The 27,712-nt window shown below is 31.5% G+C and overlaps 1 protein-coding gene across 8 annotated transcripts in view; it reads left to right on the forward strand.

The window, feature by feature from the left end:
* Window positions 1–27,712, forward strand: part of LOC127837163 (uncharacterized) — a 768,625-nt gene that overhangs the window by 626,984 nt on the left and 113,929 nt on the right. The window lies entirely within an intron of this gene.

Raw genomic sequence — 27,712 nt, forward strand, 5'->3', positions numbered from 1 at the left:
CTCTGTAATCATCTCTTTGAAACACCATAGGTCAATCCAAGTTTTCTCGATGCAACCGTTGGCCTTACAAACGCGCCAAAGTTGGTACACTTCACAAATTTACTTTTTATCAGAAAGTCCATTGTAGTGACTGTTAACAATCATGCAAGTTACAAGGCTTAATGTTTTTTTTTTTTTTTTTATATGTTATTTTTTATTCAATATAAAACATACAATGTATACATGTAATGATCATACAACAAAGTGATTGTACAAAGCAATAAAGTTCAGACATGTTATACAAGATATGCTTATATATATATATTTTTTTGGTTTCCTTAAGATTAAAAAAACACAACAAAAATGGGTCAATATGTGTTTTCTTTGGTTGTTAGTGATAGGTGTTTTTTTAAAGAGCAAAGAAGAAAAGAAAAGAACAACAGAAGAATTGTTATGAAAATGATGAGTTGTATAATGTGGGAAGAAAGCATACTGGACTTGTGTGTTTTGTTGTATATTCACAATGATCTTATAAGATTGAAAAAAATATACAAAAATAGTTTAGAAAGATAAACTAACATTAGAGTGAAATGTATATAAGTGGACAAACATTATGAGAATTTAACCCGATTCCAGTTTTGTTCAAAGATTTATAATGTGTCATTACTGAGGGCTATTTCTTTCTCAATCTGGATTTTAGTTTAAGACTATGGACAAAACAATTACAATTTGGTACTTGTTTTTTGTACTTTATGTTAAAGATAAAATATTTCATCAATATAAGAATACAATTCACAATATTATTACAGTCTATTGATTTCAATGAGTAAATTCCGAAACTTACATTTAAGACAGATATTTTAACGTTTAGTTGCTGTTGTTCAAGAAAAGATACTTATTGATTCCAAATAGGCTGGATGTGTTTGCACTCCCAAAAAAGATGTCTATAGTTTCGATGTTTTAACCACAGAAGTCACACAGATTTGAGTTAGATAATTTGCTTTTAAAAATATATTTATTTATAGCCATAATTCTTTGGATGTATTTATATTGAAAATTTCTCAGTGTGCTTTCAATAGTTGCTTTATATGGCATGGTAAATATGTGTTTCCAATTAAGTTTATGTTCTCCGAAAAGGATTTGTCATTTATTTTGGGTTTTGGAGTTTTCTGTAAGGTTTTGAATTTGAAGTGTGTAAAATATTTTATTCGTTTTGTTTTTTTCTTCCAAGTATGTTTTCTACGAATGTTGGTTGAGTACATGGTGTATTATTTGTATTGATTTCAGATTTAATATGTATCGGTATTCTTTTGATAAGTGTGTAATACTTCAGAAAATTATTTGAAGGTATTCCGTATATGTAGCATATATCATCAAAAGAGTAGAAATCCTTAATTCTGTAGTCATATAATTGGTCGACATATTTAATGCTTCGTTCAAACCAATCTTTATAGAAAAACGTCTTATTGTTTGAAGTTATGTCTTTTTTGTTCCATAAAATAGTTTTACTGCTGGTTTGGGTTTCTAGGTTGTGAGTGACATCACTCCATGCTGAAAGAACATCAGACAGAAATATGTTTTCGTTTGCAATTTCATGTAAGATAGTATTGCTGATGTTACATTCAAATAGTAAGGAGTCACCATATTTTTTTTAGGATTTTCTGGTAGAATAATTTCCATTTACTCGTATTGGTATTATCTATGTATCTTTTAACCCAGCTGCATTTGATTGCATTCAAGAATTAGTCAATGTTTGTCAATTGGATACCTCCATTTTCTACAGATTGAATTAACTGGGTTCGTTTTATTTTATCAGGCTTACCGTCCCATATGAAATTAAATATTGCTGATTTTATATCGTTAATAAAATCATTTGGTGGATTTGGGAGAACTGTTAATACATAAATTAATTTAGGAACGTTTTCAATACTGTGTTTTTTCCGATTAGTGTAAGTTTACGGTGATGCCATGATTTTAAGCAGTTTTGTGTAATTTAGGTAGTATGTTTTTTAGAACTGTATCCTTTTCATTATTTGTGAACGTCATTCATAACGTTGTGGCTTCATCGGATGTCCCGTTAAATTTAATTTCTTTTTATATTGGACTTTGTTTTAATTTACCTACTCGTAGCACAGTACATTTACTTTTGTTAAGTTTAAGACCCGATGTCATCCCGTAAAGGGTTAGCGACTCTATTAGGTTATGGAAAGAATCGTAATTGTCGTTTAAAAAAAATGCATCGTCAGCAAATAGGGACTGCTTGATTTCTTCGTCAGGCTCTAGTGATCTGCCTTTTATGTGTTTATTTGATTGGATGTGGTGTGATAGATACTCAATGCAAATAATAAATAGCGATGATGAGAGTGGACATCCTTGTCGAACCCCTCGTTCGATGTTAAAACTGTTTGAAAAGAAGTCATTGTTAATGATTATACTGTTAATATCGGTAAAGAATAGTTTGACCCATTGAATGAGACTTTCACTAAAGTTCATATTTTCTGAGCAAGAGAACATAAATGAATGATCAAGCGAATCGAATGCCTTTTCAACGTCTGCAAAGAATATTAGACAAGGATTATTTGAATTGTTGAAATAGTTTATGCATTCTTTGATAAGACGAACGTTTTCACCAATGTAACGTCCTTTTATGAAACCAGATTGAGATTTTGAAATGATTGATGGTAATATTTTTTTATTCTGTGTGCTATACTTTTAGTTGCAATTTTATAATCATTGTTTAGTAAACTAATTTGGCGCCAGTTCGATAAGGATTCTAAGTTTTTTCCAGGTTTTGGAGTGAGTGATATTATACCTTGTTTTTGACGCGTAGTTAGGTTTTCATTATTATGAATAGTTAAGTGAATAAATTAAATGTGTTTTGATATCATTCCAAAATATTTTATAAAACTCAATGGTGATGCCATCAGATCCTGGACTTTTGTTATTTTGCATTTCTTTTAGTGCTAATTCACATTCATATTCATTTAGTAATCCGTCACACAATAGTTTTTCTTCTTGATTTAAGGCATGATGTGTATTTTTAAAATGGGTGTTATTTTCAACATTTTTTCGTTTATAGAGGGTTTCGAAAAATAAACGTTGTCCTTTTAGTATTTGAGTTCTGTTTGTAATATCTTTGCCATTGACTACTAATTTGTGTACAGTTTTTTGTTCATTTCTACGATTTTCAATGTTTGCGAAGAATTTTTTTTCATTGTGTTCAACATGCTGTGCACGCGCTCTTAGTATTATTGAGATGTGTATGATAGATTCCATCTATTTTTTGTTTTTTTAATGTAATTTCATTTTCAATGTCGGTGGTATCATTTGTGTTTGTTTGATGCAATTGTTTTTAAAGTGTTTCAATGGTTTTGATGGTTTCAGTTTCAAGTTTGTGTGTTTCTTTTTGTTTAAATGATTAGTATCTAATTGTTGTGTTACGTATATTTCCTTAAATTACTTTCAATAAGGTGTTTTGGTTTGAATCTTTATTATTTTGAACTGTACTTAATATTTCCTGCTTTATTTTTGTTTGATATAGTGTATTCAATAAGATGCTGTTGTTAATTTTAAAGTATCCTGGGCCTCTTTCAGGTTGTATACTGTGCAGTTTAAGTTCAACTAGAGAGTGGTCAGTCATAAATCCTGGTTTTATGTTACATGTGTCAATAATGTTGCAAAGAAACTCAGATATTAAAAAATAGTCTAATCTACAAAATATTTTTGGTTTTGTGTTTGAGTGCCAGGTTAATTTGCTTTCGTTTGGATATATTGTACGCCAGATGTCCATCATATTGTAGTTTTCAATTATGTTATTTAAAATGTTTCTATTTTTAGGATGAGTATAAAGGTTTCCCTTCTTTTCATCTAATAATGGGTTAAGAACAGTATTGAAGTCACCACCGACTATAATGTTTTTATCTTGGTTATTGATTATAAAGGATTGTAATGTTTCGTAAAAAGTGGAATCATCCATGTTAGGGCCGTAAACGTTGATTAATGTTATTTGTGTTTCGTGTATTTTATTATCTATACTGGCTTGTCTGCCAATTATTATTTCGTTAAAATTATCGACTGTGATCCCTATATTTTTTTATCAGAAAGGCAATGCCTTGTTTATTAGTATGTTGTCCACTGAGATAGATGTCTCCGTCCCATTCATCTTTTAAGGTTTGTGCTAAAGTATTTGTCAAGTGACTTTCTTGTAATAGGCATATACTTTTTTTTCGTCTAACCATTTGAAGATTTTTATGCGTTTGTCTTTATTGTTTAGCCCTTTTACATTCAAAGTACATAATTTAATCATTTAAAGAGGTGAAGGGTAATGTAAATGCTAATTTGTGTGTGCTCGTCCAGTTAGTTTCTGTTTTTAAAACATGCCCAGTTGATTTCTCTACTGTAAAGATATATACATATACACAAAAGATGTACAAAATACATTGTATCTTCATACAAACAAACAAAAAACCATACAAACATAGAAAATATAAAATAAAACATGTGAAAAAACAAAAACAAGCAAATGTGCTTGTTCGAGATAAATTGCCCTAATATGAGACATAAATTATCTGTATCTAATGTTCTCTTAATGGAATTTAAAACAAAACATATGGATATGACTTCTACCAATGATTTCACTGGAGTATATATTATATAAGTTTGAGTAATTAAGTCACTCAAATGTATAAGACGTTACTTTTCGGTATGTACGATTTGAAAATGCTCACAATATTTTTAGGTTTATGTATATACATAATAAAGGTGATATTATAATAGGTATATGATATGTTTTAACAAAGGAACATACTTGACGATTTATACATAAAATGTATGTACACATTTGTAATATATCCATTACATAAAAGTTTATAAAAACACACACACAATGCAAGTGCAAATGATAAGCCGGGTTTCGATTAAAAATATTGATAAACACAATATCAATGTTAACTGTGTATACATAGAAAAGTAATATGGATATTCTTTGTTTTAGCTATATAGCATATTTAAGGGATTATACATAATTTGAATATACATATTTATGCTATATCCGTTACAGAAAAGGTAAAAAAGGAAAAACAAACAAACAATGTATTTGGTGATAAGCCGGGTTCTGGTTTACCAGTATTTATAAACCCAATATCAGTGTTAGTTTGTATAGATAAGAGAGTTAAAACATGAAAACAATACAAATACAGCTGTTGATATACCTGATGGTGTTTTAACAGGTGTTTGTCAAAAACATAATATCAATGCAAGTGTAAACAACATACACGTTAGACAATAAAGTAATATAATTGCATTTTGTGATATGTCAGATTCTGTTAAATAAGTATTGGTTCAACACAATGTCAAAATAAACTGTGTATATATCATAGACTGTCCGCATGAATTAATTTGTTTAATTTGTTTAAAAAAGTGCTTAGTTTTAACAAAAAGTAAAATATCATTACATTTATTAATAAAATCGCGCTTTTATGGCAAACATTAATCCTTAAAACAGCTTTTTAGTCAAATTCAGTTTTATCGCTTACATCAGAAATACAAAGAACACAGATAAAGTAAAATCTTAAAGTAATACAAAGTAACACAGATAAAGTAAATTCTTAGGTATGCATATGACTAGCGACAAAAAGACATGTATTAAATCATTACTAAGTTATACATCAAGCAAAAACATGTAAACACGTACCACATAATGTTTATAGGTGCTATTTGCTTTCAGCTTGTTGGAACAGGTTATATTGTTCAGATAAAATATCATTACCATTATTTAATAGATTATTAATATCGCGCTTTTATGGCAAACATTAAGTAACACAGATAAAGTGAATGCTCAGGTATGCAAACGACTAGTGACAAACAACATGTTTTAAGTCCTTAAATAGCTTTTTAGTTAAATTCAGCGTTTTGGCTTACATCGCAAAATACAAAGTAACACAGATAAAGTGAAAGCTTAGGTATGCAAACGACTATTGACAAAAGTACATATTTAAAATCATAACTAAGCTATACATCAAACAAAACACATGTATACACGTACCACATATTATTAATATGTGTTATTTGCTTTCAACTAGTTGGAACAGGCTATACTATTCAGGTGGGCATATATTGTGACTTTGAATAAGGAAACTCAGTATACGTTGAACCGATCTCGAGCTATTTTTCTCAGATTAGAAATACGTTTTCATATAGAAACCAGTCCCTTCTGTTTATGCCATTTATCCTATTCTAATAATTAGTGTCAGTTGTCGTAAATAATGCGTTTTGGGTATGGAGACTTTATCTAGAGGCTATATAATTTTAATATTTATTGAGAAAAATTTTCAGATAAATTAAGCAAAAATTAAACAGAGAAGAAATCAAAAGCTATCAAAAAGCACTCTAGCATTGAAGTGTGAAAACAAGCACAACTAATTGAACAGCACAAACTACTTATTTCCTGCCCTATATTTTTACTGTTATTATAAATTGTGGTGATTGAGGAGATGTTCCATTTCGTAATTCGTTGAGAAAACATACACGGATACATAATGCTTGCAGATAATCAAGAATCACGATTTGACAATAGAGTTATTAACAAGCGATATTTAATATTGTCTAGCTTAAAAAGAATTAATGATCAAGTATGTATTTTAATGTTCTAGACGTTGTGTTACTTTTTAATTATTGAAATTACAAGCATGTTAAGTACAAATCGTTTAAAACAGCCATAATTTAACTGTTACTAAACTGACCAGCTATGCACGTGAATCACGGGGAAAATAAAGGAGTTAACCGAGAGATTAGCAAGTCATTTAGTTTATAACAATTGGGATTAACATCTAAAGAATGTAATGCGTTGAGAAAACAGCAGGTTGTGCTAAAAAAGGAAAACGCTGTGTGCCATGAATTACTCGTCGTTTTACGTCTTTTATATTTCAATTAGAAAATAGATATATAAGTCAAGGTTAAAGGTTAGAGTCTGCTACAGTTTTAACAATAATTGACTTTTTGACGAACATGTGATGGAATATGGGACACATAAAATACAACCTCTTACGTAGAAAAACTGAACGTCTTTATTTTTATTGTCTATATTAGGTTTTTAAAGAAAATAAGATACGTTACAAATTGTATATCGGTCACATATAGGTTCGATATATACAATAAAATATTATTTTTAATTAGGACAAATCCAATGTTTGTATTAACTATATAAGGTTGTAAAGAGAGATTATATGTTAAATGTAATACAACAGCCAAGTTGGTTCCACTCTACTATAGAACGGTAAGTAAGTTTATTTTGCGTAAGGAACGAAACAATGCTTAATATCGTTGTAAGAGACAGTATAGTAGACAGCTGGATAATAAATACAGTTCATACCGCATAAAAGGTAGACAAGTAAAAATTCCAAAGTTGTGTAGGATAGCCTTCTGTGAACTTAATGTCATCGTTTCCAACCATTTTCAAACACTGACTGCCGTCTAAAATTTCCTGCTCCTGTTCCGGAAATCATTGATAGTGTCGTTTATATTGTTAAATATGTCGAACATGATTCTTTCCTCTGCGGTCGTTTGCCCGAATACCGCACCATTAAAGAACCAGGCGTTTTTGATGTCCGGATGAAGGAGAAGCCTGCTAATTAGTCATTGGTTTCGTTTCGTAACATCATCTACAAGCTTGTACCCTTTTGTTTTCATTGGAGTACGTTTATTCATGATAGCTGATTTCGCATTGTTGTTTTTTAATTTAATTAGTATCGGTCTGGTTGTCCCCTTTTTGGATGGAATGCGATGTATTGCAATTATGTCTTTCTTGAGTACTGTTCGTTATAATTTGCTAGTTTAAAGGCTTATCTGCTAGTTTCATAGTATTTCTCAATTTGAATTTGTAGCTCAGTTATTGACTTGTTTTTTTTTTCTCTAGATCAGACATCAATTGCTTCAACTGTTCATTTTCAAATTCCAAACCTGTTAATGTTTCATTTAATATTTTGGTCCTATTCGTGACTTCAGTTTCGATTGGTTTAATCATTGTAATTTCTATTTTGTTCATTATGGTGGAGACTGTGTTCTTTATAAGATCTCCTATCTCTTCTCTTTTAAGCATACTTTTGAAATCTTCCCTCAATCCGCTAACCCCTCAGTCATATTTTCGAGCAGTGTACTATTACTTTAGTCAGGGCGTTGTTTATTGTTAGCTGGTTTAGTCTCGGGCTTTTTTCCCTTGAAATTAAGTTTGGTTTGCTATAGTTTACCGTTACTACTCATAGTAAATGGGGTATTGTTATATTGTCACTATAACTGTATTGCAGATTATATTATTTTAAAATCCAATCATTATGGTAGGTAAACAAAGTAACTACTGCGTTTATTAAACGGTTCACTGCCAACAGATAAAATGTTAATCCAAGTTGTTACTGTGTTTGTTGAATTATCCAATAGCTCTTATAGGTTCAATGTGACCGAGAGTCTTCTCAATGCACTACAAGATCCAATTTGTTGACAGTTTTTTGATTCAGAATATTCCACAATTTCGCTAACAATCACTATTTACGTCCACTTTAAGAGGTCAATAACTTATTCCATGTATTATTGACACAATTACCCACTGCTTAGTACCGATTTTCACTAATTTATGTCACTATTTCCTATAATAAAAGGCAATTTACACAGAGCTGCGATCAGCCGAACATCATTGCTCAATTTTGCTCGTTTATATCTTTAAAGCTTAATGTTTTAATTTTGCTTTCTGTGGATATGGAATTGAACCCAGGCCCTGCATCGATTAGTCCTTTAGAGTAAAATGTAACGGAGTTCAAGACACTGAACTGTCTATTGGTAATTCCTATTGACTTTTTGTTTATCCGGTATAATGTCAAGAATGTACGAAACAAATTAGATATTCTTACCGTTGATCTCTTCAATTTAGATGTATAATCCTGTTCTGAGAAGTGGCAATGTAGCAGATGATAGCCAATGTGGGGCTATGCTATATGTTAAAGATTTTATCCACACTGATCGCAGACTTGACCGCGAACCTATTACTTTAGAATGTATTTGGATTGAACTCAACTTGCAGAGTAAGAAACGAGTGTTATTTTGATTATTTTATAGGCCAACGAATGCAGATGCATCATTCAGTAAAACAATTGATGACTGTATAGATCTAGCAATCGAAACCGACATATCTGATATCAATATTATCGGTGAATAACAGTCAACCTTCCTTAGTAAGACAGATTGACTCTTTGTTTTTGCGATGCTATTGAAACTAACAACCATCTCAATTCATTTTTCATAATTCTAGTGGAATTTGAGTCAATCTTGAGGCGCCCATCTGCAAGAATGTGCAACTGATCGTGCAAAACGTACACCAGGGTGTGATTGGAAAAATTTCCCGAACCAGAAGTGAGAGGTGAGGTACAGGGCCCGTATTCACCAACCACCTAAGGGAGAAAAATAACCTAAGGTTTTCATTTTGCCTAAGTTTTTTTATGTTTTCCCCTTAAATTGGAGGAAATGCCTTAAGTCATATTCACAAAACTCCTAACTTTAGAAATACGCCTTAGGTTGACCGTTTTTTTCCCTTAAAGTTAAGAAACACATACACTTCCCTTAAGTCCAACGAAATCACCTTAAAAATGGCGTCGTAGCAGACGAGTTTCAGTGGTTTTCGTCATTTTTCGACCAAACTCCATCCCAAAGGTATGTTTTTTCTTTGAAATGTATCACCGTTCTAAACAGAGACCGATATGTATTCCATAGACTTACAAGGGTATGACTAGATACCGAAAACAGTACTGTTTTCGCGAAAACAGTAAATTTGCCGTTAGACAGTTAGATTTCCAATCTTTACATCGTAATAGTGGCGTTAAACTGTAAACAATTTAATGAATGTTAACTCAAGTACGCATTTAAACGAAACTATATATTTATTATATATTTTATACAAAAAACATTTAATTCATGTTTAAAAACGGAAGCATTATATATAACGAGGACATGATACCGAAAACAGTTTGATTCCCCATCTTTACAGCGTGATAGTGGCGTTAAACTACGAATGTTTACTCCAGTACGCATTTAAGTGAAACTATATATCAATTATTACTTTTTTCACAAAAAAGCATTTTATTCCTGTCTAAAAAACGGAAGCATTATAAATTACGAGGACATGATACCGAAAACAGTAATTTTACCGAAAACAGTTAGATTTCCCATCTTTACATCGTGATAGTGGCGTTAAACTACGATTTAATGAATGTTAACTCCAGTGCGCATTTAAATGGTGATACATGTTAATTATTTCTTTTTTACAATAAAAACAAACATTTTATTCCTGTAGCATTATTTAATTACTAGGATGTGATACCGAAAACAGAAAATTTACCGGAAACAGATTTCCCAATTTTGCATCGTGATAGTAGCTTTAAACTATAATTTTAATGAATGCTTACTCTAGTATGCATTTACATGAAACTATTTTTTTTTCTTTTTTACAAACAAGCATTTAATTCCTGTTTAAAAAACGGAAGCATTATATATTACGAGGACATGATACCGAAAACAGTAATTTTATCGGAAACAGTTAGATTTCCCACCTTTGCATCGAGATAGTGGTGTAAAACTATGATTTTAATGAATGTTTACTCCAGTACGCATTTAAATGATGCTATCTATTTATTTTTTTTCTCAAGAGATTACGTGATACTCTGGTATTTAAAATGACCTCAGTTATGGCATACCTAAAAGAATAAAAAAAACTTCTGAATGCGTGTGTATAATGGACGTCCATAAATTATGCCTTAAATTTCGGACAATACATTTTACAGCTCTATTTTACCAGATTTCTTCCCTATTTTCACTTATCTTGTGTCACTTCGATCATGCATTTTCATGACCGGATTAAAGTAATAAAACCTCTTGGCAGATGAATCCCTTAGGGCAATAACCCATTACATTTGCGTAATTTGATTAAAAACCATGTATGCCGGTATTAAACAATCGTTTTACACCTATGACAAATACTTTACACTCCAAAAAAACGTAATGCACGCCTATTGTTATACAAACAATTGAAGGTGTCAGACAACGACTGACGAACAAACAAAGAATTCATCGGTTGCATATTTTGTTTCTTTTATAGTAACTTTTTGAACGAGAAATCATGTGAAATAAGTTCTAATAAAATGCAAGTATATATAAAAGTAAGAACACACGAACCGGTACGTTAATCAAGCATTGCCGACATTGCAAACTTATATATTAAAGCGATCAATTTTGACACCCATTTGCTATGCTGTTTTCGGAATCAGATTTCGGTAGTATTTATTTGTTTTATAGTTTGAATTAGGGTTCTTGAATTAATAGACTTCTATACAAATTAATAAAATAGGATTGCTTATCCATTATCGATATCTATTTGTTACTAAGCTATTGAATACATACTGTTTTCGTATATTTGTTCACTGTTTCGGGAATATATTTTATTATTATACCTCACTTTTATTTACAATACTAAACTCCCATAGGCCATCGTGACATAGAAATACTGTCAGACCCAGCGTGAATAAATTTACTGTCCAAAAAATACTGTCTCCCGCTACCTTGGTAATCACGTGCCACCAGCGGAAAAAAAAATTACTGTCAAAAAAATACTGTATCCCGCTGCCATAGCAACCACGTGCGGAATGTTCGAAAACTGTCCCATTTGCGCATGCGCAATTTTGCATTTCCGTTTTATTTGGATAATTTATATATCGATTGCAGCTGAAACTGTGCTGTATAATAGATAAATGCCATTATTTTAGCATTGACTGGAGTCATAAAAAAAATCAATTTAGTATAAACGTTTTCCGATTTTGGACGACGAATTTAAGGACGCACATAACGTGTTTTTAATATTCTGTTATGGGTATGCCGTGTGTGATCCGATGCATCAATGGCGCCTATGTTAAAATCATTTATCCGAGAACAGGGAACGACAAAAGTACAAACAAAAAGCAAAACGCGTTCGAAATAGTATCTTACTTTTAAAATCCATAAATAGTCCATTAAAGTCCATGATTGACGATTGTACATCAAGGGTCTTTAATAATTAGTTTAGCATAATTAAATAAAGACCCTTATGCCATCCTATTACTATATTCAAATGAGTATATGAACACGATAAACTTTCTTCTTCGTCACACGCTACGTCATGTACTCTACATTCTGGCTGTTCAAATGAACCGGAGCAGTTTATGAAATAATAGCCGTTTGTAAACTCGGTTGCATTTGCAGATTTCTGCATACAAACATATGTTTAAACTTGCACAATGTTTTATTTGTCTATAGTTAATTCTCTTATTGTACACGAAAATAATTTAATATATAAATACACAAAGAATGGAAAACATTCCATTACACAACAGATAAGTTAGTGGATGATAGCCGTGTACAAAATGGGACATTCCGAATTCCAGTGTGGTGCTATTTTTACCATCTTATACTTTACACATCTCTATGCCGGTGGTTAAATTCAACTTTGCGCGGTGAGGTAACGTTGCGGTATATCGTGTGTATACAATCGAGTTACTTTGAAGGTTATATATTAAAACCTGAATAATTGCAAACTTACCAAGGTTTGAAAGTTACTGAGCGGTAACTTTAACCAGCGTTTATACAGTTGGGTGCTGAACCACTCAATATATTAATTGTTGTTCATTGCTGAAATTAAATGCAATTATTGAAAATTAAAATTGTTTATGATTTATATAAATTGCTCCTGTTTGAATAGTTTGTTCGGTATAATAAAATAAATATTACATGTCTGACAGGGTGACAGTAAATTTGTCAACTTTCGGAAAAATACTGTCAACCTTGGCTTCGCCTCGGTTGACAGTATTTCCTCAAGTTGACAAATTTACTGTCACCCTGTCAGACATGTAATATTTATATACTGTTTTCGTATATGAAATAAAAAAACTGAATGCGGATTATTTTTATTTATAAGTTATAACATATGTAGATCTATTGAAATATCTTTAACTACTATTATTTTTTTAACCAGACAAAAAGCTATGTTTACTTCTTCATATTAAATGTTATATAATAAAACACTGTATTCGGTACATTTTACTGTTGTCGCGAAAACAGTACTGTTTTCGGTATTTAGTCATACCGGACTTACAAAGTCCGGTTTTTAAACAGTCTACCGGAAGTACCGCTAAAATTGTTTTCATCTAATGCGAATTTCGGTCGTGTCAGTTTTGTAAGGAAAACTATTTGGCAAAAAGATATGGAAATACAACGCCTTTGCAGCAACATTTACGACAATGATTTTTTTATTCTATTTTCATTGGATTTTAAAAGTGTTAAATAAAACTTGTTATTTTGATAATGATAAGTAGTTATATCTCTATTTATATTGAAAATATTGTGAATAAACATTTTAAATCAACCAATCATCATCGAGTGAATAAATTGAGTTGCTTTATACGGTATCAATTGCATGAAGAAACTGATACACTTCTGTTTATCTGTGTCTATAGAATATTCACATGCTATTTTACGGATTTAATAGCGTTGGGGAACACATGAACCCATAATGGTATGCGTCTACACAATGATCACATCGTGCTTATAAATCGGGTTTTATAAATGAATGACCCCTATATAGAAGCAACAAACAAACACTTTCATGTGCTTATCCCTTTAACTCTCAGAAATGCTCTTTGACGCATTTGAAGTCCTTTAGAAAATCTAATCAAATTAAGTCCTTTCTTAATATATTCAAATTTTAAATGCTTCATTTTCAATCCTTATGTACTGATGAGTATCAAACAGCATAAAACCTTAACAGAGGTTGCTGTTTTGAGTTTATGCTGGTTGCAAAATCAATTTTCACTTTGCTTCTTATGGGGGAAAGGGTTATACGATCTATATTACATTTTAGAAGTAATACATTGTAATTACATTATAATTGATGGAATGTTATTGCCAATGACTTTATGTTCTCTGATAATGTCATATCTTCCTTTTTAATACAAAAATTGTTACAAACACAAATGCTTAGAACAAGAACAACATTTATTCAGCAATAAAGCTTATACAAGCTCATAGCTTACATTATATATGGATTATACAATTTATAAGTGATGTTAGAAGATAAAGGTTGGACGATATTGTTATGAACTGGTTAACATGGTATGTTTATGAAGGGAATACATGATTTCATTTAATATTGCAACTGCATATCTAAAATTTACTAATTTACTAACCAGACATACTATAAGAGTCATGGCTCCAACGATGTTTCCAATATAGGACAATTTAAACAGACACTCGCATGATATACAACAAACAAGCAGTATCCTTTCTCCAAATAGGTTCCATACTCTTAAGTACATATGTATAGAATGTAATAATAATGTCTGCAAATGTGATGCGAGCAATTCTCTTTTTAAAACATCATATTGTTCAAATTATTTGACACCTAGTAAAAGCAATATTGATAAATCTAGTTCAAGTACAAATTGCAATACATGTATTTCAAATATTGACAGGCGTATTGCTATTGACAAGGGTGATACTAATACTGCTCCTAATTTAGACTTCAATTTTTCTAATAGAGGGCTAAATGTTGTTTGTCTTAATATACGTCACATAATGCCTAAATTAGATGAAATTAAGTATTTACTTTCACATTCAAAAATACATATTTTTGGACTATGCGAAACATTTTTAATCAATGAAATACAAGATTCGGATATCCAAATTCCAAATTGTAATTGTATTCGTCGTGACCGAGATAATCGTAAGGGTGGTGGCATAGTTGTTTACATAAAAGACAATATACCTTTCAAACATAGATTAGATTTAAATACGTGCTCATTAGAATCGGTCTGGATTGAAATTATGTTCCTAAACGCTAAATCGTTTCTAATTAACTTTATTTATAGGCCACCGGATTCTACAATTGACTGTGTATCAGCCTATGATATCAGCTTTAAAAATGCTATTAACTGTATGAGTAAAGAACTTTATAGATTAGGTGATTTAAATATGAACTTTCAATCTGAAAAAGAAACATTCAAAATCTCCCGCTGGAATTCGTTTGTAATTTCAAATGGTCTTAAACAGTTAGTAATGGAACCAACACGAATAACAAAGAAATCGTTTACAATATTGATCATTTATATACAAATAGACCCGATCGTATTTGCAATGTTTTTGTTTCATCGTATAGTGTTAGTGATCATTTACCTGTATGTTTTACAAGACAAATGCATACAAAAATACCTAATAACAAGCATATATCAAAAGAATATAGGCAATTAAAACATTTTAAGGAACACACTTTTCAAAACGATTTAATAATGTCAAATTTAGAAATGATTGACATGGTCTCAGATCCCAATACATGTCTCAATTATTTACTTGATACCATAACCTCAACATTAAACATCCATGCACCTATTAAAACAAAAAGAATTAAGTCACAAATTTTACCTGGATGGTTTTCAGACGAAATTAAACATGCGATTAAAATGCGAGACTGGTTGAAAAAACATCACAAAATCGACGAGTACAAAAAACAAAGGAACCATGTAACATTCTTATAAGAAAATATAAACAACAATTTTATAATAACTCAGTAAAGGAAAATGTGTCAACAAAACATATATGGAAAACAATTAATTCCCTTGCACATCCAAATGCTTCCCTCACTCTTCCACTAACACTTGACGTAAATAATACAACCATTGACAGAATTCCTGAGATCTTAGACACATTCAACACACATTTTACTAACATCTCCGATTTGATCACCAAAACTAAATTTGAACCATATAAGTATACAAAATTCCAAAGATATCTCAATGATAAACTAAAAACACATTTATTTTAAATTGCACCAATAACAGTATTTGAGGTCCGTAAAATAATCGACTGTTTAAAAAACAATAAAGCACCTGGCCTTGACAATATCGGTTCTGATATACTCAAACATTGTGGTGATATCATTGTCGGCTCAATAACATCAATCATAAACAAGAGCATTCAAAGTGGAATTTTTTCCGGACAGGCTTAAGAAAGCATATATATTGCCTGTGCATAAAGAATCAGATAAAAATGACCTAAACAATTATAGACCCATTTCAATACTCCCTACTATTTCTAAGATATTTGAAAGACACATTTCAAATCAAATGAAGTCATTTCTTGAAAAACATCAATTGTTGCATACTTTCTAGTCTGGTTTTCGTCAAAATCATTCTTGTCAGTCATCATTGATTCGACTTATAGATTCTTGGCTACACAACATAGATTCTGGAAAAATTGTAGGGACAGTATACCTTGACCTTAGAAAAGCCTTTGATTTAGTAGATCATGATATTTTACTAAAAAAACTTTCTATGTATCATTTCTCTGAGAGTGTGCTTACCTTGATGCAGTCGTACCTATCTAACAGACAACAATGCGTCAAAGTCGGTACACAAAAATCAGCTTTTCAAACTATAAAAGCCGGGGAACCTCATGGATCTATTCTCGGTCCTCTTCTTTTCCTTATATATATTAATGACATGCCGTTTTTTCTTCAAAAGGGAGCGTTAGATCTTTATGCAGATGACTCTACCTTACATGAAGCTGATGTTGACATTAAAAGCATTCAAAGTACTTTGCAAAATGGCTTAGATATAATATCAAATTGGTGCTCTTTTAACAATATGTTAATACATCCAAACAAAACTAAATGCGTGATATTATCCAGTGCTAATAAGTCTGCAAACACCTTATTACTCAAAATCAACAACATTGTTATTGATCAAGTTGAACATCATAATTTACTTGGTATAACTGTTGACAAACATCTCACTTGGAAACTGCATATAAATAACGTCTGTCGAAAGCTCAACTCAAAGCTAGCCTTGTTAAAACGCATTAAACCCTATCTAAATTATGAAACAATGAAGTTGTTTTATAATTCATACATCTTACCACATATGGACTATTGTTGTACAATATGGTGCTCAGCCACAAGATCAAATTTAAAGAACGTAATTTCGATACAGAAACGTGCTGCAAAAATAATAATGAATAAGCCGTTTTCCTCTCCTTCAATTCCGATTTTCAATAAACTGGGCTGGTTGTCATTTGAAAATAGGTGTAAATTTCTTGTTGGGACTATAGTGTATAAAGTTTTAGATGGCTCAATGCCTCCTTATTTTGATGACGTTATTTTTGTATCAAATAACAATACATACTTTCTTAGGTCCACCACCCACAACGATTTATCATATGTTGCATTTAAAACGAATTACGGAAAGCGTTCTTTTTCCTTTTGTGCGAGAAATATATGGAACCTTATTCCAAATAATATAAGACAAGCACCTACAATTATTTCCTTAAAACGTCACCTTAAAAATCATTTGCTACAAACGCAAAACTTATTTTGATATTGTGGGTTGTATGGATGAAAATACCGCCTTTGGGTATTTTATTCTTCTTCTTGTTGCTTTGTGATTGTCTGTTGTTATGAAAGAATGGAATATTATTATTATTATTATTATTGTTATTATTATTATTATTATTATTATTATTGTAATTATATTACTATTATTTTATATTATTAATATTATTTGTATTAGTATTAGTATTTTCATTTTATGATGCTTTTGAAATTTATTTTAAGGCTGATTGCAGTATGATAGACATTGTTGAGTTATATTTACATATACTGTGTTTTTGAAGACCACATTGTAAAAAAGATATGCTATTTCTTAATGTGTTATCTTCGTGAAATAAAGTTATTATTATTATTATTATTATTATTATTATTATTATTATTATTATTATTATTATTATTATCAAGAAATAATATTAATTAGCAATAAAAGGGACGCAACAATGAACGCTTTTGTTTTGCGGACGAATTACAAAACATAGAAAAGGAGAGCGTATTAATAAAAGAAAGGCACAACATTAAATATATAAGGTTCATCAAACCCGATATTTTTTGGTGTATTCTGCAGAATGCGTCTTTAATTCAAGAAGTTAAATCGGACCACTAAACCGTAGATGATATCAATATAAAAAACACTTGTTCGATTTAATTTTAATTATTTTTTTTGAAAAAAGTGTCTTATGACTGGTGATTATTAGATTATTAATGCCAAGCTGATGTGTATCATACCAACAAGCACTGCTGTGGTTGAGCGAGGATTTAGCACCATGAACCTGCTGTGCTCCCCATTACACAGCACATTCACACAAACCAAACTTACTCATCTGATGCTTACCTGCATTAAAGGTCTAGATCAGAATGACAAAACATTGGAGGAGCTGTGTGATGCTTTCAAAAACAGAAAGCAGAGAAAAATTAAGCTGTAACTTGTGTGACTAACCAGTGTTTGTTTTGGTAAAAAATATCTGCTATAAGTTTTGACTGTACAGTTCTTATCTCAGAGTATAACTGTAACTGAAAAACAAAATTGCAGTACTTGAACAAACATTGATCATGCCCGATATTGCATGTGTTTATATAAAGAAGACCAAATAACAAATAAAAACAAATTTATTTGTTAAACCACTGACTTATTTAAGCATGATAAATTCACAATGTTTTCCCTAAATGAGGCGTTTCATCGAAGCAAAAGTTCCCAAAATGGAAAATTTTGTCGATAAAAAATTCCCAATTTGGTTAGACTCCTTTTCCCATAATAGGCAGAAAACCCCCTGACATAGTAATCAAATACTGAGAAAACACTGTTTAATGCCCCTGTATAGCCATGGCTGTGAATACATGGCTATCATCACCTGGGTATAAATATCCAAGCATCCAGAACAGTCTTAACAGATTGCACTTCTGTAACTTAATAAAAAGTAAATGAAAATAAATGCATGCAGAACAATGTACGCTCAATTGCCTACAGTTGAAACAGTTGATACCGTTATTTTTCATTAGAAGTTTACTGCGTTTATTTAAAAAGCACTGGGATTTTAATTTGTTAAATAATCAGAGTTCGAGTAAATGTATTCAAAATGACAATAATGGAAGGTAATTATATTTCTCTTCAACTAATAATTGATAATATTTGACAACAATATCATAATAATATTCACTCTAGTTAAGGTCTACAAAACGGTAGTGTCAATAATGTAAGGAAAACAAAAATGGAAATGCCGAATTTGTTGGTGCTATAACCGATTATACTAACAATTTCATGTTTTTAAATTTGTGCTTTTGCATCATTAAAACAATAATATTATCTTGTCTTCATTGCGATTTCTCTTGTGAAGATTGTAGTTGCAATAATCCAACTCCCAGCTATTTACCCTCCGGGTCCTGGGAGTTGCAACTGGTTTCACGATTTACCATAGCAATTTTACCGCCTGGATTCCGGGCGCTGATTTATTGGTTAAATTAGGAACATAAAATATTTTCTGGCATGAATTAACACAAATAGATCGTCAATATATCTATAATGAGCAAATTAAGATAACTTACATGATATGGTGTGCTCGCAGAAGAAAGATTTTAATCAAAGTTTCAAACACGTCAACCGTAAATGTAAATGCCAACTTGTTTGCATATGGAACAGTTTTTATTAACCAAAAGAAAAATTAAAGGAACGCACGCGATGTGTTTACAACAGCATGTACCAATTAACGGTTTACCTATGCTTTTCTCCGAACATACAATTTATGTTTTTAGGAAAGGTTATTTTCAAATATTAAATATTTGTTTTAAATGGACAGAAATTTTATATATAATTTGTTCAAATTTTTATTAATACTTATGTTAATTGTATATGAATAGCGGTCAGACAACAGACTTTTGGAAGAAACAAAAGGGACGACGACCCTTAGATCTGCCGTAAGGGAATTATAATTCAACATCTACAGCAGCAACATGCATTAGCTCTAAAGCATACAATTGCTTTTAGCCATATACAAAATAGAAAATAACAAAAGTGTAATGCATGGATTATAAAATTATGATTTCCCTAGGCGATTTAAGCCCAGCGGGCTAAAATGCGTGCACTTGAAATTCTCACAAGCGCTTGCTGTCTGCATTCGGCCAATGGTCAATCAAAACATGCACGCTCTTATCAGCGGTGTGTGCATACGGGGCTTAGATAACACGTATGAACGATTTACAGGTCGTTCATGGGGATCAATTATGGTGTTTGTCCCCTAATAATGGTTGATAATGATCTATTATTACCGGTATATGTGGAGTAAGAGCAATTAAAGATATGCTCAATTTTTGTGTTTGTTTTATTTTTATTAGTTTAAACCTATTTATTGTAGCTCGATTGCATTCAAAGCCGTATGCTTATATAAACACTCTCGAGTCCGTTTCCTGGGACTAGAACCAGTACTTGGTGTCTTTTGGGGGAGATCAAAGGAACGCTCCCAGTGGGTTCGAACCCGTGACCTCCCGATCGCTAGATGGACACCATATCCACTACGCCACAGCGATCTTTTAAATATATTAATTGTTTATGACTATTGCAGAAAATAAAAAAGTATAAAGAACTTGCTTCAAAAATAAACCGTAACTGATGTGTGTTGCGGTTGTGCGTAATTTAAGTTTTAAATACAAATAACAATTAATTGGAATCAAACGTCTTATTTGATTGCTCCCGACCATTATAAGTAACATTACTACTCAAAATCAAAGATCATTTCATACGATTGTTTGTAAAATAAACTTAATTAATTAAAAATCAGTGTTGTTTATGGATATTGCCGAAATTTCTACGTCAGATGTCGACTGGTAAAATAGATGTTTGTAGATACAAAATGCTCTTTTTCATTAGTTTTTTGCACATCTATTCATACGACACATGGACACTAAAATGGTGATCGTGTGTCGTATGAATAGATATATTCGCGGGAATTAATTGTGGCCACAAATACATAAACACAAGCATTTTGTATCAACAAAAATCTATGTAATCATATCACATCTAGCGTTGCAATTTTGGATATTGCTATAAGGAACACTGATTGTTAAGGTGTTAACTTTATTTTACGAAATACTTAAGGAAATTTTCGTTGATTTAGAGCGTTATAGTGACTTTAAAATGTGTTCACATTATTTTCTTAACGGCGACTATAGCTTAACAGTACCAATATTTAATATATTCAGATCCAATAGATACATAGTTTCTTTCATATTTACGAAATTTGCTATATACCTGCAACACATTTTTCTTAAGTCTTTGTGCATGACAGAATACAATATAATAAACAACCAGTAGTTGGAAGCAAGATTTTCCATGGGTCACATAATGTTTTTCAATATTTTTTTTGCTTTCTGTTAATTTTGGTTATTTAATATTATAATATATGACTTGAATGAAATGAACTGAGGACGAATGCATAAATATTAAAAGAAATGTTGTGAATTGGTAGCTCCAAAGTAGTGTGGATTTTGATTTATAACATTTAGAAAGTATATAAAGAATTTGACACCAACCGCCTGCCGCAGTGCCTGACCAAATTCCTGGGGAAATACCAGTATAAATATATATTATGCGCTTGTTATTCTTGTCTGTTTATCATTACATTTTAATCAGTGGCAATAATCAAATGAAAAATCTCTCAAAAACACCTATCACACCAACACATCCGCATTTTGCACAGCACCTCTAACAACACTGACAAAGATCACACTCACATACAGAACAATACTTTAAAACGCAACCTTTCCTACGCATAACACACTTTCACCCATCTCTTTAGTCAACAAAGTCTTTAATACAGACAGCCTCAAGCACTCAACACTCTTAAATGTCTCCCTCAGTCCACTGTCTCTCACTAACGAACGACCATACAGATAGACAACTGCAAGGGACGGGTTCTATATGCTTTTATTTTAATTTGTATTTCAATATATACACACAGTATCAAGCTTTACAATATGTACATAAGTATACATACATCTATATGTTTATGCTAATATTTATTTCATTCCGTTAATTAATAAAAAAATAAGTTTTATAGCATGAAAATATAAAATATTTATAAAGTATTCCATACTACAGCCTTATCTCTAGGCATGTAAGAACACCCGACACTACATCCATTATTTCCGGATTTTCAGTTCAATTAGTATACCGCGCAAGAACTGTTTCTACAATGCCGTATCTAAAAGCACGGACTCTACCACTTATCCGATCGCAGCGAGAATAATAATAAGAATGTGTCCTAATTCAAACTACACTGTTATACGCAATACAATTTCAACTGCTACCATAAGACCAGATCGTCAGATACTACGATGAAAACAATTTGTGCAGTGTAACCTTTTCTTTCGCTTTGCACTAATCGACAATTCACAACTTCCGCCATAAACGATTTGTTATCAAGTTTATGTTTTGAGCATTTCTCAACAAAATACACGCAAACGGGTGTCGATGGTAACATTTATTGTGTTTGTTACGATGTATTAGGTTGATTGAACTCGATTTAATGGACATATGTGAGACATTATTTTCTTACATTGTTTTTGCCTTTGACAGGAAGAACTATGAGCTGTACGTTTGTACTCATAAAAGCTCAGAGCATTCAAGAAGAACTAGTGAAGATTGGCAGACAACATCTTGAAAACTTTGACAAACATGCGGTAGCAGTTTCTTTACAGCAATTTTTTTGTTTCCTAACCATGTGGCCAATTTGTCCTTACAATACTGACTCGACGAGGGTCTACAAAACGGTCGTGTCAATTGGCCCAGTGTCAATATTGTAAGGAAAACAAAAAGGGAAGCTAAATGTGTTTCTTTCAAACCAACTAATTTTTAAAGCGGGTATATACGATTTTGTCAAATATTTATGAATTTATATAAACTGTGTAAAAAACTTATTATATATATATTTCAATATAAATTAAAATAAAAGTTAAGAAGAACATGTGTCGAAAAATGCGAAATAAGCCAGATATTTAATTCTGAAATTGAAAACGGCTGTACAGCCGAATTTGCCAGCATGTATACCATACATGTACGATGTGCATCTAAACTTACGAGGGGTGTTCCAGAAGTTTGCGGATTTTCACTATAACTTTCATTTGGTAACATAAATGGACAAACAAATAGCATGTTAAGAATATTTCGTCCTTTCCAAATCTACTCTCTAAATATCATGGAAATACATAAAACAATAAATATATTAAAATTTAGAGATTTAAACATGTGCACAATGCGCACACCGACGCACGTGTAACGTTTCTGTTCAACGTCAATGACGTTATGAAGTTTACAACTGTCAAATCTTTTCCACATTATCACCTCCAACGCGAATGCACTTTATGTGTCGGGAAATCCACTTGTCAAAAGTGTCTCTATACCAGTCAGCGTCAAAAGACGACACGATTCGCTTTGCCGCAACTGGAAGTTCCTGTTTACTTGCAAAGCGAATACCGCGCAACTGTGATTTAACTTACGGGAAGACGCAGAAGTCCATAGGGGCCAAATTCGGGCTGTAAGGAGGACTTAGGCGCTGTAACGTGAAATTTGGCGTAAATTCTGTTTATCAACGACATTTAAACCAAATTTAAATTCGCGTAACGCTCATGCTTAACGGTGTATAATACTAAGACGAATGATTCGGTTATTGTAGGAAAATATGTACGTCACGATCGGCTCGGGGCGCGAATTTGTCTTTGCTGCATTTTATGAAATTCGGCTTTAATGTATAATTTTTCTTGCCTACTTTGTGTTATTGTAATATATTTTGTCAATATATTACAATTAAACACATATAAAAAATCATATATACCCGCTTTAAAGATTAACCACTCGTTCTCACGGCAATTGGGATTGTAGAAACAGAAAACATACAAAAAATAAAAATACTGCAATTTCTTTTTTTCCTGTTATTTTTTTACTTCGACCATCTAAGAACATTAGGGAAAGACGCTGGCATCATCATGCAATTACTTTTCTTGAAGTAGCTTGCCAAGTAGAACCGCGGTAAAAGGTTTATTTTACTCTCGTGAAATGCCCGAGACATTCTAGCCATCAAATATTATGCATTGAGTTGTTTGTTTTGTATAGAAATACAAGTGTTTAGTAACTCTTTTACAAAAATTAACATATTGAACTAACGTAAATCGAAGACACAATCTTCAAATATTTCATAAAACTTTCAGAAATAAAATTTAAAGATCATCATTGAAACAGATTGAAATCGACTTCCTGTCTGTTATGCCGATATGTCTAACTTCAAATTGTGCGATGTTGCACACAACGGTTTCCCTGAGTTTAAGGTATTCCTGTCAATTTTCACCTTTCGTGTATGTATAAACAGAAACGAATCCACTTAAGGACGATATCTACATATACTTAAGTTGGGGTAAAGTTCAATCTTGCAGGTAAAATGTCTCGAACATTTCACGGATAATCACTCGGATAATATTTTAATATAAGGGCATTAAATCGTGCATAAACATAACAATAATATATTTTGCTGAACTTTTTAATAATACAAATCAATATTGTAAAACATTTGAACAAGTCTGATAACTAAGAACAAATATGTTCGCCTATTTCCTTATGCTTAAACGAAACCATTATACAGAAGTAATTATAGTTGTGCGTTTACAAAGTAAGCACTCACATTACATAGTTTATATGGGTACTTCAACAACAACAACCACAATGAAAAAACTGAACAATTTTAAACAGTTTCTGATAATATCTAACCAGAAATAATTTTTTTTAAACCGAATCGAACATTACATACATATGTGTCGAACATTTCAAAACTAGATTTCAGCACTTACACCATCGGCAACAAATCGTCACATGTATTCTGTGTTTGTTTTTGTGTTTAAAATGTCATTGCATGTTGTAAGTTTAAAACTTAGTGAAAAAAACAACATTCGACATAACATGCAGACGCCGACTAATACACATGATTATGTGCAAAACAAAAAAAAATCATATGGATCTTTGAATTCAATGTATACGTTTTCAAAACAGTTTTGAAGTTGTACGCGACATCATATCTAAAAAGCCCCAATGATATGTTTTGATTAATATAAAGATGTAGCTTTAAAATAAACACAAAACCTTGAAGTCTACTTTCGAAATGTTCGATACCCGATGTTGTTTTATGCATTATAAATGCTCACTAAACATTATCCTCAAGGCCACGACTTTTATATTTGTTGGTTTACAAAACCGCCGACCCTAATTTTTGGAAAATGCGAAAAAAAATAAAATCGGAAAATCGTCTTTTTTTTTTAAATTAATTCCTGACCGCACTGAAAAAGTAGCGAAACTAGAAAAAAAACGATCCGGTTTGAGTGCGGTTGCGAATAAAATCAGGTAAGTACAATCGACGACTGGTTCACATATATTGGACATCGTGCTCGCTTTTCAAAACGCATGTATTAACTTAAACCTGTCGGATATTGCAAATGGCCGCTATATAGGTACACACCTCGAAATATGGCTTTTTTCGAAGTAAATTTTTTGGTCATAGCGTTTCTTCATATAAACATTTAGTAAGAGGCGAACTAGATGAAACAATTGGCCACACTTTATTTTCCAAAATACACGATGAAAGTTTTTCCATACGGGAAGTAAAGGCAGCACGGCAACTCGATGGAGAGAAAACGACAATAGATGTTACCTACCAATGCTCAGCAGTCAAAGAGTTTGGTTACAAATTCTTGTTTGTGGAGCTTTACAAACAAGGTAACAGTTTAAATTTTATTCCGTCGTTCAATGTCAACAGTGAAATATAAATTTCTTCTTACATTTGAGTTTGAGTAATTAACTGATATAAGTACATATTAATAATATTATTATGGAGGAGTGAACTATTTAAAAGCGGTCAAGAGTGATTTATCTAATGTTCAAGTGTTATAACTTGTTGCATAATCGACCTAAAAGAAATTAGAGTAAATTAAAACTTGAAGTATAAACAAAGAGAGGAGTTTGTCGGACATTTACTAAAACCCAAGACCCCCAGTACACTAGTCCATAGCTCTGCCAACTGAGCTGGCCAGACACTGTCGAAGGAAAGTCCTCACAATCACAACGAATTAAACTGGAACGGATCTTTCCATTGTTAATATAATTGATGCCTCTGCAGGGCCCACCTTGGTTCTTACCATGTTATATATTTTCTTGGTGAAACAGGCCATTTTAAAGTAATACTAGAATTATTTCATTTAATATGTTTATAATATATTAAAGAGGAATCCAAGCAACAAGATGATGGCAAGGAAAAGGAAAACGTTTTCGACATACTGTTGGGTGCTAGAAAGTCGTACACAAAGCTGCCAAAGGAAAGGTATAAACAATATTTACTTTGTCTTTGTATTAATAAAGGAAATCTATTAATTTACAGGGAAGTTGGTTTTCTTTGGATTTTCAAATTATAAGTATGATTTCTTATGCCATGTGAAAAAGTGCTGTGAAGAAGCACGATTTAATAATATGTTGTAATTATTATAAACTAGCTATAAACTTATAAAAACATTTTATATATTTTAAAATTAACTTTGGTTCAGTATTTATTAAAAGGGACCGTCAACCACAAACGACGAAAAAAGAAAAAATTCTAAAATACAGTATTTTTTTACAATTATTAGTTTAACCCTTTGCATGCTGGGAAATTTGTCGTCTGCAAAAATGTCGTCTGCAGAATTTCTAAAATTAGCATTTTCTTCGATTTTTTTCAAAGAATACTATCAGAATAGCAAACAGTTTGGATCCTGATGAGACGCCACGTTCTGTGGCGTCTCATCTGGATCCAAACTGTTTGCAAAGGCCTTTAAAATTCAGCTCCAGCGCTTTTAGGGTTAATATATTGATTAAAATATCACAACTGGTATATTAATACATGTCTTGAAAAAAGTTCATATTTTCAGTATATTCGATTCGGTAATAAAATTTTGTGATGTGAAATAGAAAGTGCATCATGAAAATAGGTGACATAACGATATACACATAATAAATAATAAAAGTAGATTGATCATTTATATATAAAATATATACAAGTCACTACGCATGCACATTTGCATTCCTGGATTTACCACGTGACGATGATGATCAATCTACTTGCGTTATTTATTGTTAACAGGTAGTTTATAATACCTGGTACCTGTACCCAGTAAAATTGTTTTACCGAATATACTGAAAATATGAAAACTTATCAACCTTTTCAAGTAATGTATTAAATATACAAGTCATGATATTTTAATCAATATAAAACTTAATTTAAAATTGTAAAAAAATATTTTATAACTTTTTTCGTTGTTTGTGGTGACAGTCCCTCTAAAGTCAATGCCGTTAAAAGTTATAAATGGGATTTTTAAATTTTTGCTTCAAATTTTATACATGTTTTCAAAAATCTTTTTTCAGGAAAGAATAGGTATGTTGTTCATGTAGTGGCTTAATAATAAGTAGGCTTAACAATTAGTCTTGTTAGCTCGTCTGTTCCGAACAGACACTCTGATACTAATGTCTGCTTGCTACTCTCCTTCAGGGGTGTGATTCTTTCTCTTTTCAGCTGATTTTCTCTTTTTTGTTTTAAAACCTTTCTAATTTCACTGCATATTCCTAAAATATATAAAGACACACTAATTTTCTTACCTTTTTTTTCAGAATGGCCTGGGGCTGGTTTAAAAAAGATCTATTTTAATAATGTTTATTGAACATATTGTTTTTATTTCATTTATTCCTTATTCCTTTAATATGAATGAAGTGCTTCAAAATCATGACAACATTTCATTAGT

The sequence above is a fragment of the Dreissena polymorpha genome, chromosome 7 (assembly GCF_020536995.1).
Source record: "Dreissena polymorpha isolate Duluth1 chromosome 7, UMN_Dpol_1.0, whole genome shotgun sequence".
Taxonomy (NCBI): Eukaryota; Metazoa; Mollusca; class Bivalvia; order Myida; family Dreissenidae; genus Dreissena; species Dreissena polymorpha.